We start from the raw sequence: 22,131 nt of genomic DNA, 5'->3' as shown, positions 1-22,131 counted from the left end.
AAAGTTTCTCTTAATGAACGATTGCATTCAGTATCCCGCTCATCACCTCCAGCGATGGCACAGCCTTCACGGGCGTTTGCTGCTCTGCAACCACGGACCAGGCGCGTGCAGGGAGGCAACACACAAAGTCCTCCAGGACCCGAAATTCAATGGGGAGGTTGTAAAACAGCTTAGCGTTCAGGTAAATCCACTTCCTGTTGCCTGTGTGAAGGGAACTCGTGCCCTCGGAAAGACAATGCTCTGCAGGTCACAATACTCCCCATCCTAATGAGAGGCCAGCAGAGCAGCGAGGGAGGCGCTTCCCGTCCGCAGCTGTCATTTGCACTAAATCCGTTATTCAGATAAAACAAACAAAATCGGAAACCAGCAACACTCTCCGGCAATAAAACCGCAGAAATGCCTTTGCAAAGCAGAGCGCCCCCTGCTGGCCGAGGCATTCGCGGTGCTTTACTGCTGGAGAGCGGTGGTGGTTACTCCGCGCAGTCCTCGCCGTAGGAGGGCGCAGAGCAGGCTCCAGTTTCAGTTTCTGCCTGGGTTGGACCTGGCCTGCTCCCCTTCCGCTCCGTCGGCCCAGGATGGCGAAGGACGACCCTTCTCCTGGTGGCCAAGAAATCACGGGAGCTGCGGCACAAGCATCTTATTATTATTATTATTTTTTGTAAATCAGACTCCCTGTAATTGTTTCAAGAAATATTTGCATTTATTTCTGGGCATTTGTAAGCCGCCTCTGCAGAGGGAAGATCAAACCGGAGAGCACAATAAACAAGATATCGAAACGGAAAGGGAAGTGCATCTCCCGCTCATTCCCAGAGACAAAGATTCATTCAAAAAGGACAATCCCCCGGTGCCTACCGATGGAAGGGAGGTGGTGCCCGCAGGGGTCACAGCCTATTTTCTTTTTTCCCCAAACGATAGATGGTCGGGTGGCGGTGACTCCTCCCTGCTCCCCCAATCCTCCTTCTGCTACCTGACTGCCGAGGGCTCACCGAGCCAATCCACCCCCTTCCGTGCAGCTTGCGCCTGGTGGATAATTATACTTTAAAGAAGTCACTTCTACCGAGAGCAAGCTTCAAAATGAGCATCGGCTCAGTACAGGCTCCGATCGCCACCTGCCTTGCCTTCCCTTCCTGCTGCTTGGACCTGCCTTTTCTCGCTGGCTTTAAACAGACAGACCCGGGTGTGGGGAGTCACCGGTACAACAAGTAAGTGGTTGGTGGTGGTCAGAAGATGGGCGGGAGCTGACTGGAGAAGAGAAAGAAGAGGGGGCAGGAGGAGAGACAGCAAAAGGAGGGGGTGGAAGGGAGAGGTGGAGGAGACAGTGAAGGGAGAGGAGGGCAGGGGAAGACAAAGGGTGGAGAGAGAAGGGCTGAAGGAGAGGATGGGGCAGGGGGCAAAAGCAAGAGGGAGTGGGGATAGGAGGTGAGAGGAGTGGCTGAAGGAGGAAGAGGGGGATGAGAGAGGTAGGGTGCTGAATGCAGAAAGAGGGGCTGGAGGGAGGTGAGAGGAGGAGGGGATTTGAGACTGGAAGAAAAGAGGGGTGAGGGAAGAAAAGAGATTGTTTTTGTGGGGAGGGATTAATTATATTGGGGCTGCAGTGACTTTTTTTGTGGGGGACAGGCCTCTTTTTTTATTCCATCAGCCCTTCCCCCTCTGTCCCACCAGCCCCCCTGCTTCCAGCCCTCTTTCTCTCCCCACCTCTCTCCTTATCCCCACTTCACCCTTTAGCCCAGGGATGGCGAACTCCAGTCCTCGAGGGCCGCAAACAGGCCGGGTTTTCAGGATATTCACAATGAATGTGCATGAGAGAGATCTGCATGCACTGCCTTCACTGGATGCAAATATATATCATGTGTGCTCATTCTGGAAATCCTGAAAACCCGGCCTGTTTGCGGCCCTCGGGGACTGGAGTTCACCATCCCCCACCCTCATCCTTTCCCCTCAGCCCAGTTCTTTCCCCCTGTCACATCCCTTCGTCTTCTCTCCTGTCTCCTCCTCTCCCCTGCTGTTACCCACCCATTTTGCAATTAATTCGTTTTATTTCAAGTATACTTGATTATGAATATGCTTTACACAATGTAAAAAAGAATGACATTAATTGTAAATGTTTTGGGGTGGGGTTTTGGGCAATTTGTATGGCCTTCCTCTCAACCAAAAAAGTGAGCTGTGCGCCCCTGGCAATTACCCCCATACTGGAAGTGTGGAGTAAAAGCTTCTCGTACGTGGATCTGTATAAAAAAATCACTTCACTGCGACATGAGCAGCAGCAAAAACTCTAACAATCCAGAAACTTAGAGGACAGCTTCAGAGGGGAGAAGTTCATTAGCACAACGGGCACAGCAAAGTTTCTGCCACGCTTCCTGCAGATTAATGCTTGCTTTCTGTGCGCCTGTGCCATGCCAGAAGGAGGGTGTGTAGCTTGCTAGAGGAATTTTATGAGACTGAGAGGCAAGACAGGAAGAGCTGTAGTCCACAATGAAATGCAGCTAGTAAGAGACCTAAAGGATCATAAAGCATAGTAATGACGGCAGAAAAGAACCAAATGGTCCATCCAATTTGCCCGGCAAGCTGCTTATGGTGGTATCTACCTGCTGTGCCGTGCAGTTATCCCCAAGCCTTATGATATTTCCTGTATTTCCCAACTTAGCACATCATTTATTTTTAGTTATTTTCTACATGTATTCACGTAATTTGACGAGTTACTGTTGTCTATATATATTATATTATTCTATTTTATTATTTATTTTATTACATGTTAGTGATTTACTACATAAATTCACGCTACTATCTATTTTATTACATGTTATTTACTATATATATTTACGTTATTTGATGAGTCACTGTTGTCTATTTAATATTTATATTCTTATGTTCAGAAACTCCGTTTATTGTAACGCCTTACCGCGACAGTTTTGTTTTATGGAAACCGACCTGATTTGATATTTGTATCGAGAATGTCAGTATATAAAAATGCTAAATAAATAAATAAATAAATGATAACCCATTACAAATTTACTGCTAGCAACATTTTTGCTGGGTGAGGAGCCTGCTTGAAACTTCAGACACTGCTGCTTGACGGGCTTTGCTTATGGACTTAGCTGTAGAAGCAGCCCTGTGCTTTTTTTCCCTTATGTCTGTGTATCAGTACAACCGTGCCACAAATACACAAGATGACGATCAAAGAAAGTAAAAGCCTTTTACTAAACGTGGTGGGAAAACTCAAAAAGACAGCAGGCCCGGAGAATGCAGACACACTGAAACCCCTTTTTCTACGTTAGTCTTTATCAAAAAGGTTGGACAGTAAATCAGATTAACTAATCACAGCATCAGTGCCAGAGGTGGGGAGAGCTCACCTTAGGATGGGAAAGGAACACCTTTCAAGGCTGCTTAGGTAAAGTCAGCAGCCCCTGGCCTGCGCGCTACATGGTGGAGTAAGAGAGCGTCCCAGCCCGCTTGCCGCTCCTTCATGAATGCTTGCATGGCAGACAGTTTTACATCTCCCAGGCTGGCTGGGCTATCATCACTGCTGCAGAGGGGCGGTGCCAACAAATATCATAACTGGAAGGTAACACAAAGAGGGCAAAATAAATTAGACTCCTCTTGGGTCTCTGCTAAAAGGAATATACCATTAGTGTAAGGAGAGGTCAAGCATGGCCCTTGTTTAACAGCTCCCCCCATAGTGGTAATGCTCTGATTTTATTTAAAAAAACACAAAAAACCAACAGAGACACCATTTTAGGATGTGGATCGTCAAACGTTTCAGAAAGTAGGATGGATTTGTTTTTGCTCCTGTTCTTTTTTTTTTTTCCCCTTTTATTCTTTGGAAAAGAACCACCTTTGGGCCTTATGGTTTAAGATCTGGGTTCAGAAAAGGAAGACAAAGGTGTTCTTCTTCCTTATTATTTAAGAATATATATTTTTTGTAAAGTTCTTTTGAAGGAAGTTTTATCCACCCTTCCTTCTTTTGCTTTGGATTTTCGGAGACTGGTCTCGTTTTTGTCAGCGCCTAAATTCCCCCTTGCTAGCAGAATTTAGACCCCATCAACTGCAAGAGTTTCAAGGGGTCTAGGATTATCCAACCGTGGCCCTGGAGAGGAAAGGAAAGGAGAAAGAAAGGCCAGTGGCACCCAGTCAGAGTTTGCCACTTGAAACATCATCAAGATATTCTGGAGAGGATTGGAAGATGCCATCCAGGGAATTGAGAAGGTTGGAGAGGCAGCAAAAAGTCTCCTCAAGACATCTTGATTAAGGTATGAGAAATGGGACATTGAATTGTGTCCCATATCCACCATTTTGGAAGGAAGCTCCAAAACTGCCCCTGAAATACATGGGATCTTCTTAGTGTTTGGGTAATTGCCAGGTTCTTATGGCCTGGATTGGCCACTGTTGGAAACAGGATGCTGGGCTTGATGGACCCTTGGTCTGACCCAGCATGGCCATTTCTTATGTGCTTAAATTGGAAAGGTACATGGAAGGAAACATCAGATGCTATCAAATTTACAGAGTCACCGATTTATTTGGGATGGATTATGTATTGAACCAGGACTTGTAATTTAATATCAACTCTCAGTAAAGTAATATTGGAACTATGTCCCAGGTACAGCATGCTTATGACTGGTTACTTCAGAGGCTGTTATAAAATGCCTGGGGCCTTGGAGAGAAATCTCCCGCTGACAGGGAATCCTGGAAGAGAGTGGGGCTTATGGGAGGTGAGGATATCTTGAAAGATAAGTTTGCTCTTGGACTCCTTAGTAGGGCCTCAGCCCAGGGTTATTATACACGATGACAATAAAATTGTTTAATGAATAGTGGAATAAAGTCAAACCTAAAAATATATATCATAAACCAAAAGTAGAAAAGAGAGCTCTAAAAACCCAACATGGCCATGTTTTGGTAAGTTATGCTTGCATCAGAGGTTTAAAACCTATAAACATTGAAAATGAAACATTTAAAAAAAAATGTAATAGGTAACTTAGGCAGTACTTCTCAACCCTGTCCTGCGGGGCACACCTAGCCAGTCAGGTTTTCAGGATATCCACAATGAATATGCATGAGAGATTTGCATACACTGCCTCCACAGCTTGCAATTTTTCTCTCATGTATATTCATTGTGGATATCCTGAAAATCTGACTGACTGAGGGTCTCTCAGGACAGGTTTGGGAACCTCTGATCTAGATCATATACTGTCAGATAACTGCCTATGTAGCTAGAAAAAAATGTACTCTTGTAAAATCCACAGACAAGGATAAGCTGAGCGGAGTTGCAAACACCTTGGAGGATAGGATTAAAATTCTAAATGATCTTGACATCTGTAGGAAATGGTCAGGAATAAATAGGGTGAATGTAACACAAAGTAAAACACCTAGGAAGGGCCAGCATGAACTGGATCCACTGCCAAAACTACCCAGGGATTATTCCCCCTGGTTGACACCCCCTCCCTTCTGGAACCCTAAAATCATGGGCCCTCAATCCAGCCAACCCTTAAGCCACAGGTTCTCAACCTTTTTTCTTTTGGGATGCACGTGATAGACGCTCACATGCGTGACACACTGAACACATGACCATCAGGGGGCTACATTTAAACATATACTCTGCATCCACAGGAATCCCACGACCCCCACCCCATAATACATGCATTGCAGAACTAGGGTATTTCTCCAAACAACTCACCATACAAAAAAGATATTTGTATACTGGTGGTATTTCAGTATCAGAAAAAAAAAATCTCTCTACTACCAGGCACATTGTAAAATACAAAACCTAAAAAAAATGTTCAGTACATGCATAGCAAACCTGCCATACCATAACAGCACACGCTCTGAGGAGTCAAACAGCAATAGCCCTACCAATGAAAAGGCAGCAGTGCACCACCAGTGTATGTCCTATTAAGAAAACACAACAAATAAGACCGATACAAATGCCTACATGCTAATAAAATACCTCACCCTCTGTTACACACACAGAACAGGCCTTCACCAAATACAGAATAAAAGATCACAAATTACAAATGTGGAGACAAAAACTGGAATGGAAACCCCAAAAAGCCACTTTGCATGCAGTGCAAAACTGGAGAAATAGAAACAGAAATACATTTTCTCCTACACTAAGCAAAGTACAAAGAAAGAAGAAATGCACATTTCCAAAATGGACCTGTTATGGATTTTGCAACCTGTCACTTCCCCTCCATGCTCCCATCATCCCTCATTTCTCCCAATTATTCCATTTCAATCATCCCCTCACGTATCCCCGTCCAACATTCCTGACCTCCAAATCCTCTTCCCTGTGTGCTCCCTCTCTCCCCTGCTCAGCTCTCCTATCCCCTTCCTCCTCCTCCCTGTCCAACTACCCTGACTCCGTTTCCCACCCCTTCCTGCTCAACAGCCCCCACATTCTCTCTCTCTCTCTTCCACCTCCCTGCCCAGCATCTCCAACCTTTTTTGCCCCACCCTCTATAGGGTGAGGAGAGCATCAGCAGCGTCACGTCCAGGCCCGGCGGGGGAAGATAAACTTAGTGTTCCACTGGAACCAGAAGAGCAGGCCTTGGCAACGTCTCGCTCTGATCTGGGAGAATGAGGAAAGAGCCTTCCACTGAGCCAGAAGGAAGAGAAGGAAGTAAGAGCAGTCTCCCATCAGACCTGATAAAGAAGTCAACCAACTCCCAACAGGGCTGATGAGGAGAGATCCTTCTGGCCCTGCCACACATCCCCCTCAGGTCCTGGTGATGCCCCTTTTGAGAACCGCTGCCTTAAGCAATGACCAAATCTCCTTCCCCTCGGTGTGCTATGAACGCTGCTTTCTGCAGGCACCTTCAGCCCCAGCTGACCTGAGGAGCAGAAAAACCCAACCTGGGGATCAAACCGCATTATCAGTGCAGAGCAATTTACCACATGAGCCACTGGCCAGCCTTGCACCCCACATTTTTCACTGAGGCAAATTTCTAAGAAGTGTGTGTTACTAGGAGTAAGGAAGGATGCAGAACAAAAAGGCTTATGGAGAAGGAATCAGTCCAACTTCAAAGAATTATCATTCAACCAGGCGCAGCTGTACAGTTGAAAAAAAGAGTAGGGCAGCTCTTGTTTCTCAGTTTACCTTAAACGCAGCCCGTGACAGACCACACACAGCTCAGCCATGATAAATGTAGCCAGAGTGTCCCTTACTGCCGTTATCTGGATGAAAGGGGGATTCCTCAAAAATTAATGTGCTTGCTACTTGGAGTCCAGGTCCCAGAGTACAGTTCTGTGCCACTCACCATTCTTGTGCACTGGAGTGGGGAGGTGCAATTCATCAAACCGCTGGCGCTGGGCTGTGCAGTTACATGGCAGTTGTTTACTTTACTGGTGCATAACCTTTTGTTTCCCTGGGAAGAGAAGCTCCTGAAGTCGCAGGGCAAACGGCAGAGTCCGGCCAGCAGAGAAAATGCACCAGGGTTGGATAACCAGATCACTGCTTGCAGAGTCTGTCTTCACAAGGAAGAGAAACGAGCAAACTCTGCAGAGATGAACCGTGTTATGGTTGTGATGGCTCTTACCTGAGCATTCTGTTCCTGTTATACTGTATGTGCAGTAAACAGGTAACATTTTACAGCACTTTTCTAAAACTGAATGCTAGGCATGATCTCTCTCACTTACACTCTGTCAACAGAACTGCTGGCGGATGCCGTCCAGAAGCAAACGATATGTTATTTATTTAATCTGGACAGCAGGGAACAAAACTGCTCAGTTGGTAGGGCTTGATAAGCAATTTGGGATCAAGAGGAAGGGAAGTTTTGGGGAAACTTGCAGACTGGTTGCTACAAATCTCTCTCAAACTAGGAAAGCATCGCAGCTGTGCAGCTGACTCTGTAGATCAGTGGTTCTCGACCTTTCCCCATCGTGACGCACCTGACATACCTCACTCATACATGTGATACACTGCTCATTACAATTCATGGCAGAAATAAAAAAATAAAGGCCCAGTATTATTTTTGTTGTTAAAAATGAGACAAGGGAAAGATAAGTACTCTGTCTGAACAGAAAATTGCATAAACAGTAAACATCCCCTACCGAAGCAGCACCAATTTCCAGCACTCAAAGAGTAACCACCTTACCTAAGAAAAGGCAACACTGAAAATATTACACCAGGCCTTAAGACACCAATACACCTCCTATTAGGAAAACGGACCAAGCCAGGCCCCTATAGAGCCCTACAAAGAAACTACACACCAGCAGAAAACCTCACCTGAATCACACGTGCAGACCCTCACCTAACAAAGAATAGAGAGACCAAAACGCATAACTGGAAGCATGCAGACAAAAACTGAATTGGAAGCCAGAGAGACTGTATGCAATGTAATGAAGGAAAGAGAGAAACTTCACCAGTCCTCAAAACAAATCAATATGAAATCAGTAGCAGTAAAACCATACTAACAAAAAGAACAGATTATTTCAAAACAACTGATGAATGGAATATCCAATAATTAAAAACTCATAAAAAAATTTCTAGAGATGAATAAAATATTTCAAAATAGCAGACACAAAGACCCAGTAATAATAAATAATAAGGATACAAAAAATGCCCTGCTCTGCATACCTGGGAATGTTTGATATCCAGGTGCCCTGAGATTGTTTTGAATTAGCAGGAGGAGGGATGGTTGACTTGCAACTTTCTCCTCTCTCTCAGTCACACACAAGCTCTTTCTCTCTCACACTGGCTTTCAATCACACACACATACACATGCTCTCTCACTTACATAGGCTCTCAGTCACTTACATATACACATGCTTTTTCTCTCTCACTTTTATAGGCTCTTAATCACATTTACACACATGCTGTCTTTTCACATATACACACACACACAGGCTTTCAATCACACACGCATGCTGTCTCTCTTTCACTTACACACAGGCTCTCAATCACATATTCACATTCTCAATCACACACAGACACACATTCTCTCTCTCTTATTTATACACACAGGCTCTTAATAGAGATGTGAATCGGAACCAGAATCGGTTCTGATTCTGGTTCCGATTCACATTGTGTTTTGTTTTTGTCCAGCCCGATCGGGTTTTTTTTTTTTTTTAAACCGGCTGCGCCCGAGCCGATAAACAAAAAACCCACCTGACCCTTTAAAACTAATCCCTTAGCTTCCCCCACCCTCCCGACCCCCCCCCAAAAAACTTTTTACAGGTACCTGGTGGTCCAGTGGGGGTCCCGGGAGCTATCTCCTGCTCCCGGGCCGTCGGCTGCCACTAATAAAAATGGCGCTGATGGCCTTTGCCCTTACCATGTGACAGGGTATCCGTGCCATTGGCCGGCCCCTGTCACATGGAGGGAGCACTGGATGGCCGGCGCCATCTTTAAAGACCGCTGCATTCCACTTCCTCTTCTGGGCTGCGGGGAGCGGGAAGATGATCGCGTGCTGGTGCCGCTGACTCCAGCTCTCCTGCCGCGTTCCCCCCGGGCTATCAGCATTTTAAGCCCGGGCGGAGGATGAGTTCCTATTTCGCTGGGGCAGGGGGAGCAGCTGGGCCAGCAGGGGACTGGGAAGTGTGGAGACACACCGGTTGAGAACCGCTGCTGTAGAGAATGGTAGCTGAATGGGGTGAAGGGAGAAGAAAAGGAGTGAAGAATGGAAGAAGTTATAGATCAGGAGGGAGGGAATGAAAGACGTGTGGAGGTTCAACTCTGGAGGCAGAGTAATGGAATCTAAAGACCTGACATACATTGATTAGAATTTAGAGCAGGTCCTCCCTCTCCCCTCACACTCTATTAGAAAGACTTTGTCAACAATTATTGGCAAGAAAACTCTGACTGGAGGATTCTAGAAAATTGTGAAGAGGAGAGGTCAGGAAGGGAGACAGAAGGACCAATGTTTGGGGAAGTGGTAGAAACCAAATAATATCTTGCAAACAGGGTGAAGCTAAGGTGAGTAGCCCTGTGAGACTATTTCAGTTGACTGACAGGCTTCATTTACTATAATGAGCACACTGTATGACAGCATCCCATATCTACATTTTTGGCCCAGAAATTCCTTTTCTTCTCCCAGTTCAGTGGGACCTTGGCACCAGGAGCTTTCACTTGCAACTACCCAGGGGTATTTTTCCCCATTTTAGTAGGCTCCAGCAGCAATGGTCCTGAGGTCAGAAACCATGTAAAGGTGTTCCTTCCAGATCCCTGTAACATGGGCCTCAATTCTCATCACAAGGCCATCCCCCTTATTGATGATCAGGACTCTGTGGCATCCATAGTCCCAGTCGACCTGGGTCGTGGAAGCCCTGATCTGGAGATGAAACTGGAGACCCCCTACACTGCAGTGGAGAGAGCAGTGTCACTGAGCGTTCCCACCCCCAACCACCCACACTTATCTAAGTATTATGTCATGCTCTCTCTCTCTGGCCATGTTCAAATAGCACTTAAAAATCCATCTTTTTCAGGTTGCTTTTACTTCTTAAACCTTGGCTCTTTCTGATCATAGCCTTGTTGACTCTGTTATTTTCTATAACATTTACTGAAGTCTCTTATTTGTCTGCCTTGATTAGACTGGACACTCCATGGAGCGGGGATTCTCTTATGTAGAGCTGTACTGCTCTGTATGTGTCTAGCAGCAGTATAAAAGTTAGTAGCAGTTTTAACTTGTGCTAACAATGTAGATATTTAGGGACAGATTTAAACTTGCCTGAGGGTATGAAGACTATGCACTGGAAAACAGAGACCTGGACAACCACGTGCAATAAGAGATATAAAACCTTAGAACATCCAACTAAAATTCAATGGAAAATGGCTTAGAGGGGATCTGATAGAAGTGAGAGGCCATGCAGTCAAGAAAATCATCATTAATCCACCCACAGCTAGACAAAATTCCAGTCTGAACATTATTCAAGATGTAAAAATAGCCACACTGCCATCATCCCGCCCCTAGACACATACATTATATAAATCTAGAAAGCAAACAATACTGGAAAAAAGGAAGTTTACAATAAAAAAAAAAAAAAGTTCTGTCATAGATATGTGTACCATTGTGTATAAAAACAGCAAGCACTCACTGCAAAAACACCACTGCAGAAAGATTAAAGGCAGCCACATAAATCCATTTGGATCTGCTTACACAAGGAGAAGGAATTCCTGAAATATCAAGCAGTGCCCCTGAAGCTAAATACTGATCTGCCAGGGACAAGACTAACTGCTCCCCCCCCCCCCGCCCCCCCAACACACACACACACACACAAAAATACCAACAGAGGGAACCACACACACAGCCTCCATATTTGTCTGTGTACATAGAACATGTAGAAAAACAAATATGCATGCAGATACAGATGTATTCTTTCTTACATACACGCACACCTATACACACAGAGAGCACAAAGCCACAGGTACACACAGAGCTGTTTGAGACAGATATATACATACACTCAAGGCAGATACCAACAGAGACATAGACCAACACGCACATACAAATATACAGACACACAGACAAGTACATGCAAAGCACATAAAGACACATTCATTCATAGACAGGACAGGGAGGAATAGAAAAGGGTTCATGTTGCACTCTCCTTGAGTGGCTGGGCTACCCCTGTCCGGGGAAATGGATAATCCAACAGCAAACCAAATCCAAATATTAAGGGTGACAATCTGAGAGATTTTCAAGCCATCAGCCCAGCTCTTGGAATTCTAAAACTTAAAAGTGATATCAAATAAAACTCCATTGATGTTGCTGCTGCTGATCACAATATTGATCTCATTTGCTCACAAGAGACACTTGTTGAGGCAGATGCGACAAGAAGGTTCATGATTGCCTGTTTCAATTTTCTGAGTTACATCCTACACATGAAGCATGATTGTGCTAAGTATGCCAGCAGAGATGTGTTTCATACAGTTTCATGTCAACAATCCACTGAATTATTATAAAGGGTAGAGGTTTTTATATCGTCAACACCTATAAGTCACCAAGTGAGTCATGATGAGAGGTAGTCCTTCCTAAATGGATTCATCCAGCTGCCTACTGGATCATTTCAATAGTCATCATCCTATCCGGGAGTATGAAGGATCAGATGCCAGGAGACCGTGATTAGTGAAATGGGTGTCAAAGATCCCAGCTTATCTGCAACCCAGAGCCATATGGTATTCTCCACTCTGCACACTGGAGATGTGAATTTAATCTGAATTTCTGGTAGGTGACATATTTTGACGATCATCTCTCAAGCAGCTACCTGCATGTTCTCATCTTCCCACCTGCCCTTCATTATGAACAATTCCTTGATTGCTTGACTTTTCTTGGATGGCATCAATTGGTGAATATTCCCACTCATAATCAGGAACATATCTTAGATTGTATTCTCTAATCCTAGTTCACAGAAGTGTGTATACAATCTAAATACTTCTTTGGCTCCCTGGTCTGGCCACCATCTGATTGCTTTTAATTTAGCAATTCCTTACCCTACCATGATTAAGAGCATCTCTCCTCATATTAAAAGAGGATTGATTGATCCTGAGTATGTTGCACAAGAATTATAGAAAGAGTCAATTTTAATCCTGTAGATGTTGATGCCCTAGATATTTGGACTGCCAGTATGTTTAAGGCTACTGATACTGGAGTGGAGGAGTAGCCAAGTGGTTAGAGCAGTGGGCTACAGACCAGGGTTGCTCCTTGTGACCTTGGGCAAGTCACTTTACCCTCCATTGCCTCAGCTACAAATTTAGATTGTAAACCCTCTGGGGATAGGGAAACAACTACAGTACCTGAATGTAATCTGCTTTGACGTGCTGAAGAAGTGCAAAAAGCAGAATATAAAAAAATCTAAATAAATACTGTTACGCTCTGACTCTTTCCTGAGCTAAAATCAGAACAGTGCCTGTTGCGCCACATGGAAAGAGCCTGGAAACGCAGTCTTACTGTTGATTGTCTTAATGATTATTGCTCGTCTAGTTTCTTATAAAAGTAAAGGTTTATAGGTAAAAAAGGTTTCCTTTTCTAAACAAATTCATAGTGTGGGTAACAACTTTAAAGACTTATTTCACCTGCTTCAGAATTTGACTAGTACCAACAACCTTTCTCTGGCCCCACATGTGATAATTTCTTTTTTTTTTTTTTAAGAGATAAGGTCATGAATTTGTCCGTTCTTTTTGTCACAGTACCTCCATGTTATTTATCTAGCCCAGTGGACCATGTCCCTTTACGGTCCACTTTTGAATCTGTATATACTCTTGAGGTCGCAACGGCAATTTCTAAAGTGAATAGCCCCTTTTGTCCCTTGAATACTTGTAACCCCTCTATTTTTAGAACCCTCAAACAAGTTGTATCACATCTAGCAAAGATTATGAATCATTTTTTAAATGAGGGTCTGGGTTCCTCCTTTGTTAAAAATGGCTTCTGTTCGTCCAATTTAATAGAAACAAAGTTTGACTTGTTCATTGCAATCTAATTATAGACCAAATTCCTCCCTTCCATTTGAAGCCAAGATTCTTCAGTTTCTTGTCCTTCAACAGTTGAATGACTTTCTAGATGACCACTGCCTTCTTGACCTTTTATAATTTGGTTTCCATAAGGCCTTTAAGTATGGAAACATTGATCACCTTTCTACTCGATTCCTTCCATATCATGACTTAAATAGTGGTAAGAAGTACCTGCTTGTCTTTTTAGATATCCCCCTTGCCTCTGACACCTTGGATCATGAGATTTTGTTTCGTGGCTCGGCTGGACTCGTTTTGTCCTAGTTCCAGTCTTATTTATCCAGTCGATCACACCAAATCAGAATTAATTCCAGTTGCTCTTCCTAGTATGATATCCCCACTGGGGTCCCTCAGAGCTCTGCTCTATCTGCCTTATTATTCTACATCTATCTAGCTCAGATTGGTAAACTACTTGCAGGCCTCGGTGTGGGCTGCCGTATCTATGCAGATGACATTCAGTTTCACTTCGAATGCCAATCTTCCTGGGAAGATACTTCAAAGGTACTTTTTCTCTTTATATGTCTACTATTAAACTTTGGATGACTCATAATAAATTTGTCTTTAAAGATTGCAAAAATAGATCTTTTGACTTTAAAGCACTTTTCTGCTTCTGACATTCTTGCTACTTTATCATGTAACAATGTATCTTTGCCAATCGTGCATCAAGTAAAAACTCTAGGTGTCTGGATTGATTCCAGACTGTTTTCAACATCAAATTAAGGTGAGCATTAGATCTGGCTTTTTTAAACTGCATATGCTTCATGGCCTAAATCCTCTGCTCAGTTCTGGTGACTTTCGTTCAAGCTTTAATTTTGCCTTCCCTCGACTACTGTAACATAGTTTATTTGGGCCTTCCAGCTGTGGCCTTGAAAGCACATCAGCTTCTGCAAAGTGCAGCTGCAAGGCTGATCCCAAGTAGGTGCTTATGCAAACACATTTCCCCAGTTCTCTTTGACCTGTACTGGCTTCCAATCCAGTGGAGAATAAAGTATAACATTTCTGTGATGGGTCATCATCTGCTTCAACTGAATTCCTTTCCATGGGCTAACGCCCTGTTGAAAGTCTATACTCCCACCCGTAATTTGAGATCACAGAATAGAAGGCTACTTGAGATATCATCACACAAATTGGTTCGGCTTCTTGAGACAAGAGAGAGAGAACTTTCTCCTTTGCTGCTCCACAGTTCTGGGACTCCTTACCCGCAGACTCCAGGCTCGAGGTGAATACTAAGATCTTCAGAGCTGGGCTTAAGACCTATTAGTTTAATCTGGCCTGTGTATGACCATGCTGTTGTAACGATTAACTTAAAGCTGATATGATGAACAATTTCCTTTAAAGTGGTTTTATTTTAATATTTTTTTTATCCTTGTACTACTGTAATGGTGTATGTTTTTATTGAAAATCACCTAGAGTCTTGTACAACTTGGCGCTTCATAAATTTTAATAAACTGTAAATTGTATAATACTGAATGACCTGCGCCCAGAGTCAGCATCAGCTGTCACTGCTACATATTGGATGCCAGCTCCCAGCGATTTAAATATTCAGAAGCCTTCTGGAAGGTGACTTGAAGCATCTTTACTAAAGTGCTACAACACAGCATTATAACAATCCTTTCTTGATCTATTTTCATTGAGAAATCGTATAACAAATTTTGTTGCACATTATTCAAAGAAGTTACAAAATCCATATCATCAGGAAATTGTCCAATATATATATATAAATAAAACACATCACAGATGGCATGTGCAATATTGTGTCCTTCTCAGAAGTTGTACATTGGACAAATTAAGCTACCAATCAAGACACGGATTATATAGCATAAAAAGCTGCATCTGCACAAACAGGAACCACTGTTAGCAAAACATTTGGGAAGAATAAAACCATTAACTTGGATGACTTGAGATTTTCATTATCTTACAATTACATCTCCTGAGAGAAGGGAATGTGTCAGTCAGCCCGGCGTGAGCAGCAGTACAACGGGGCAGACCATGCTTCCTCCTGGTCTAAATTTCAAAACCGAATGGGAGGCGTTCCTATAAATTCAGTTTTGCATTCTATTGAGTGAATAGGAGGTATTTAATTAGAAGCGATCCATTCTTTATTATCGTTTATTTTGATATCTCAGTGGACTGAGTGTGGTGCATAGAGCTAGTTACCTTTCTTTCCATGCTCTATTTCCAAACAAGAGGTTTAAAACCACACTGAAGTACCGTGTCACCCAGGCTCGTTCTGGGTTTCTCGTTAGTTTAAGGTTCGAGAAAGAAAGCTGAGCTAAGCCCTGTTGGGATGGCTCTAGTTGCTAAGGTTCAAGAATAATTGCTTTGCATTTTCTAAAAATGAGATTTAGTTCGAGTCCTGATTAGAGTCTACATTTAATTTAGTTTGAAATGTTATTTTATTTTCAGAAAGCACAAGTTCATCATGATAGCTGCCTTTAATAACTTCCAGCGATTGATTCATTCAGCACGGCACCACTGGATGTATAAAGACATACGTGAATGTTTAGTAACAGGTAGATTTTAAAAGCCCCGCGCGTGCCAAAAGGATGTGCGCACGAGTTGGGCCGCTGTGCGCCAGTGGATTTTATAAGCCACCCATGGACACCCAAATCTCCCCCTGTGCGCACACAAGGAAAAGGTTTGCAAAAAGGGGCAGTGAGTGGGTGTGGTCTGGGCAGGGCATGGGCGTGTCGGGGGAAGGGCAAGGGGTGTGCGCGTAAATACCTGCATGCACAGGCGTGCGCCAGGGTCCCCCTGCCACATAAATGTACTTCTGCTACGGAGAACATGTAAGCAGTAAAATAAAAAAAAATGTAAGCCAGGCAGCAGAGTTTTAAGGGTTGGGAATAACTGGGGAGAAAGAGTGGCTATAAAACTGCAAGTCCTGTCCGTAAACTGGGAACACTTACCTATGGCGTTGGTTCACGTCCCGTTTAAAATTTCCCGCCTTGCGCAGTAGACGCGTTATTCGCGCACACATGCGCTTGTCCATTTAAAATTGCGCACACATGTACAGGCATCCAGGCTATTTTATAACTCGCGCGCATATACGTGCGTATGGTATAAAATGGACGCGTCTCTGGGCACAAGCCGGCAAACACACATACGTGTGCACCCAGGCGGCTGTTTCAAAGTTATCCTCTAAGTGTTTTAACTTTTGTAGTTGATTTTTGTATTTATACATTAGACGTACCCAGTGAGAATAGGTATTTTATCTGTGGTTTTAACTTTGTAGTCTTCTGCAACCTCGGTTTATGTACGATCTCCCCCTGAGGAACCTTCTGTCAGGGAACAAGGGTCTCTGCTAGCAAGAAATCTTATCCAAGTCAATATGATTTTGATCAGTTGTTTCATGCTGCAGTTGCGTGCGTATGGACTGTGAACTTTGATTTCAGAGCTGTGGGTCTGTTAGCAATAGACAATGCGACGGCTTAAACTTTGATGGGTCAACATATGGGCTCTAGGTAATCAGGACTGGATGGGTTTAGTTGTATGTCAAAGAGATCTATAAATTGTAGCACATTTTTGGTATATGTATGAAATTGATCCTAATAAACGAATGTGTATTCTTTTGCTATACAATGAATTTGCATTAGCATTCTCTGTCTCTATTCATAGTGTTTATCGTTTTAGAACACTTGATTTAGTTCTGTGATTGCTTTTAAATTGTATTTTTACTAAAGATTTATATATGTGTGTGTGTAAATACACACATATATATAGTATATTGGATCTAGGTTTTAAATAAAATAAAAATGATATGTGGGTACCTAAAATGGTATATCCGTCAGAGAACCCTAAAATAAGGTAAGTAGCACCATTAATGTTTTAAATGATTTGAAAGTTGCTTAAGGGCCAATTTTAAAAGGCCCACGCATGTAAAAAGCGGGGGATATAGGCGCAGCTGGGCCCCTACACACGCCGCACGCATTTTACAAAGGGCCTGGCCTGGCCACGCACATAACCCCCGTTGCACACAGAAGTGCTGGGCCAAGTAAAAGAGGCAGGCCAGGGGGCGTGGTCTAAGCAGGGAGGGGCGGGCCAGGACAGCACCATTAGACACTGTCCTGGGGAGGTGCGTGCTGGCAGCCAGCTGGTGCGCAGAGCTTACTTCCGCTTCGAGGAGCAGTAAGCATAGAAATAAAAAAATTTGGGTACCTAGGTAGAGGTTAGAGCAGGGGTGGGCAGTTCCGGTCCTCGAGGGCCACAAACCAGTCTGGTTTTCAGGATATCCCTAATGAATATGCATGAGAGAGATTTGCATGCACTCTGCCTCCGTTGTATGCAAATCTATTTCATGCATATTCATTAGGATATCCTAAAACCTCGACAGGTTTGTGGCCCTCGAGGACTGGAATTGCCCACCCCTGGGTTAGAGGTTGGGGAGGAGAGGGGAAAAGGGAGGAAGGTTAGGTAGGAGGTAGGGAAGTTCCCTCCCAGTCCACTCCTTAATTGGAGTGGACTGAGAAGAAACTGGGAAAAAGGCCGATTGCGTCACGGCGCGTAATTGGTAAATTCCCCCTGCACCTGCGAGTCATAGGCTGTCCGCACATGCTCGCATGGACATTGTATTTTATAATATGCACGCAGTTATGTGTTATAAAATCAGTGCATGGGTCTTAACATCGACCCCATAATGTTGCAAGCTTTATTATATAATGGCAAAGAATATCAAAACTATTTAAAAAAAATAAAATTGGCACAATAACACACACATTTATTTATCAAATGCCCTAGTCAATCATTCCTCATTCACAACGCTTCTAAACTCTCTGTAGTGTTATAAGTATCGACATAAATCATTGTCAAAATATATACAGCGTGCTTATAATGAAACAATGAAACACTTGCAATAGAGCTGTTCTTCAAGAAAGATGCTTTGTGAATTGCAAAGAGACACATGGAGGATACCTTCATTAACAAGGGGATACAGTTGAATCACAGTCCACAAGAAAGGATATTTTGTAATTGTTTCACAGGACTGTTGATCCAATGATGATTCTGTAGTCTCTGTTCTACTTCTGCTATATCCTGTATTCTCTCTGTCCCTACAAAGGCCTCAGTTTCGCCATCCAGGCTTCTTCAGGGGAAAATATGGTTCATAACTATTCTTGCATTGATATCATGGACTATATTTAGTGAAGAGAACTTGATCTCTTATTGCTGATTCTATTTTATATGTCAGTTTGAAATTCAGTGTCTCAAGACTTCAACTGTTGTTAATTGACAGCTTGCTAAATGCAACATCATCATCTGTGAACTTCCAATGACTTTTTAGCATGTGGGAAAACTTTTCAAGTCTCTCTGCTGGAACTGTATCTGGAGCAGATTTCAATGCCTCCTTGCAATTCAACGCAGTGAAGTTAGTGTCACAAACATACCCACACCCCGTATTTTTCCTTGGTGTGTGCTGCCATTCTGAATAATTACAAAGGGTCAGACAATTTACATACAGGCTGTTAACCTGCCATTGGACGCGCGTTTTCCCTTACCCATTATTCAGTAAGGGGCGGAAAACGCGCGTTCAACCCGCTGAACCTAATAGGGTCCTCAACATGCAAACCAATTTTTCATGAAAAAAAAAGGGGGATCCGCGGGAAAATTAGATTTTCCTGCGGCCAGATGAACCCGAAAGTGGGAACGATTGGGCACCCAATTCATATCCCTAGCGATTGTATTGTATGCCATCTAAATTATGTGACATATCCTATTCCACCAATTCTAGGAGCTCCAAAATTGGCTTTGCAATTGGGAAAGGAAGTGGCAACAATCAGAGTAAAACATCAGTAAAGAGACACGGGTTTATTGGGAAAGGATTGATGTATTGGACGCCACAGACTATCAGTAAAGTTATGTTGCATCCACGATCATCGTCCAGTGTGATTATTACTGTAAATGTTAAAGGATGTTAATGCTCAGGGCCTTGGAGATTTTCCAACTCCTTCTCCTGCCCCATTCCACTGACAGGGAGTCTTGAAAAGTGAGGGGCTTAAGCGAAAAAATGGGAGAAATAAGAGTAGCATAAGATCTTTGACTGTGAAGGTGGCCCTTAGAGTCCTATGGAAGGACATCAGCCAAGGGTTTACATATGTAACTAGGCCATGTTTGACAAGGGAGAACATAACTTCATGTCTCACCCAGATGGAGGAGTGGTCAAGTGATTAGAGCAGCAGGCTGAGAGCCAGAGAAGCCAGGGTTCAAATCCTGCTTTTTTTCCCCACTGCTGCTCCTTGTGACCTTGAGTAAGTCACATTGTTTTGGCATTGCCCTGTCTAGAACAGGGACCCATCTACTGTACCTGAATTATTTACCTTGAGCACAGGTTTGGAAAGGAACGCAATTACATCCAAATCTACTAATTGATTAGAGTTCTTTAAGAGTGTCCACAAGCATGTGGTGAATAAGAGGAGGAATGGGGCGGTCCTGTCCAGGATGGAAAACTGAGGCATGTCTCTTAGACAGGAAAAGAGGAGGAGAACTGGTGCAGGCCTCATGCAGAAGCTGGAGGAAGAAACGGTGGTTCCAGGCTCTGTATGACTAAGAGGAGGCAGCACCAAGCACAGGGGGGGGGGGGGGGGGGGGCAGAGGATGCGTAAAGAAAAGAGTGGGCAGGAGGATGAGAGAGGGAGCGGAGTCAAGGACAAGGGGGCTCATGGATGCCATTTGCAGAAAATACAGGCGAGGAGTCCAGATAGCGCCGGTGGAGGTAAGAGAAGCAGCTGGCTTGGGGGGGAGGGGGGGGAAGCGGGAAAGGAAAGAGGGAGATAATGGTGAGGAGTGAGAGCAGGAGGAGGGGATGAAAAAATCTGGGAGAGGGGAAGTGGGGCATTAATGTTTTATGGCCGGTAGAAGCGTCAGTGCCCACGCAGCGATGTCCGGTGCTATCACATGCGGCAGAAAATGCCCCCAGCTACCACCCGACCACTGTTCTTTGGGTGAAGACAATCCAGTTCTCTACAGAAGGGAATGGAGAAGTGAGGATAGGGGGATGAGTGTAGACTGCAGGAAACCATTCCTGTAGCACTGCTCATGGGTGGTCACCTTACATCAAACACACACACACTGTACAAACTGTGCCAAAATCTTGTGCTCCACTCAGCAGTTAACTGCTTTGTATTTCCAACCATGTTCATTTTAGTTTTCTAGTTTTAAAATGATGTTTTCTCTTTTGCCACAGTGTAATTTAGGATTATGCAGTCAACTCAATGTCTAGGAGGTGTTCTAATATCTTTCTCTCCAAAGATGTTTTAAACTATAGCCTCGAAACAGCTTAAAACTGAGGTTTCCAGATTTTTAAAACATGTATTTCCCTTCAGACTCTTCTTCACTCTTCAAATACATTCATCCCGATGAATTAACCCGTGACACAAAACTATCTAAAATCCTCATTTACAAGGGACTATTCTACTCAGACTTTGCTTTTTACTAAACTTCTTTGCATGCTGTACTTTGCCTTGCCAGCAGCCAGGTCAGTGTTAAAAGATAAAAATCTGTTAATTGGGGAAAAAAAAACCAAACCGGGAGCTGGGGAAGGAAGTCACTGCTGGACCTTCAGCCAGAAAGCACAGATAACATATTCAAGCATTTACTTCATGCTACTGCACTTTATCTTGACCTGCAGCTTGCATTAATAAGAGATTAATAAATTAACTCTGAAACTGCAATTTACAAAGCGCGAGACACAGAGAGAACTGGCTTTAAACGCCATCTATAGACGCTTCAGCTAAAGTACAATAATGGGACTGTCATGACTCCTGCTGTCAGTGGCGAGTTTCTAAAGAGGAGAAGATACAGGGGCAGGTCCAGTTGCAGCATCCAACTTCTACTTTTTCCCCAATGGGACAAAAGGAAACAAGTTGAAAAGGATTGTGGGCTGGTGACTGGGCACAATCTGGCAGAAACCACCACTGGCTGGTGTAACGTTTTATATATTTATTTGATTTGCATTCCGCCTTTCAGACACATTCAGGTACTGCAGGCGCCACATTAAGACTATCACAGCTGACGTGAGAGTCGCAGCCTGGTCCAATTTATGTTCTGTAAGATTTGTTATTTCACATTAAGCAATGCGATTGTCAAGTTAAGACGGCTTGGATGCGTGGAAGTAACCGTCAATAAGCAAGATACACGTGATTTCTTTTTGAGGGCAATTTTCAAAACCCATTTATGTGGATAAAAGAAATCCCTACTTTAAAACTGCACACCTTGTATGCAGGTAAAAGTGGCTTACTTTTACCTGCATACAAGGCTCATGGAAAGTTTTAGGCCAATGCAGGAAACAGCTAGTTTTACATTTTCAAAAAATGCATGGTGTTTTGATTAGAAAAAGTAACTGCAAAAAAAAGAAAAAACCCCAAAGAAAAAGAAAGGGTGCAAATCTCTCCAGGTACTTTTTGGACAATTTTCCTAGGCAAAGTATGCTCATTTTCCCTTCGGGAACTGGTGCAGAATCCACAGGTACAAGTATCTGCAGACTTTGCAAACTGCACTCTTTATTGGCTTATCTGAATGGTGACTAGATTTCAAGAGCTATAATGTGCATTATGTACATTTTATGCACATAAATGCTTTTGAAAATTCAGCCCAAACTGAATGGCAACCTTGTGTACATTCACATTTTAAAGACAACCCTTTCACTAAAAAAAATCTCAGCTCTCCTGCCTATGGTCCTGTTTCCTCTCTGGTCAATGTATTTCAAG

General features: G+C 43.6%; 1 protein-coding gene across 3 annotated transcripts in view; it reads right to left on the bottom strand.

Annotated features, from left to right (window-relative positions):
* Window positions 1-22,131, bottom strand: part of PIP4K2A (phosphatidylinositol-5-phosphate 4-kinase type 2 alpha) — a 497,067-nt gene that overhangs the window by 46,264 nt on the left and 428,672 nt on the right. The window lies entirely within an intron of this gene.

The sequence above is a fragment of the Rhinatrema bivittatum genome, chromosome 2 (genome assembly GCF_901001135.1).
Source record: "Rhinatrema bivittatum chromosome 2, aRhiBiv1.1, whole genome shotgun sequence".
Lineage (NCBI taxonomy): Eukaryota > Metazoa > Chordata > Amphibia > Gymnophiona > Rhinatrematidae > Rhinatrema > Rhinatrema bivittatum.
This window is presented reverse-complemented; position numbering and strand designations above follow the sequence as displayed.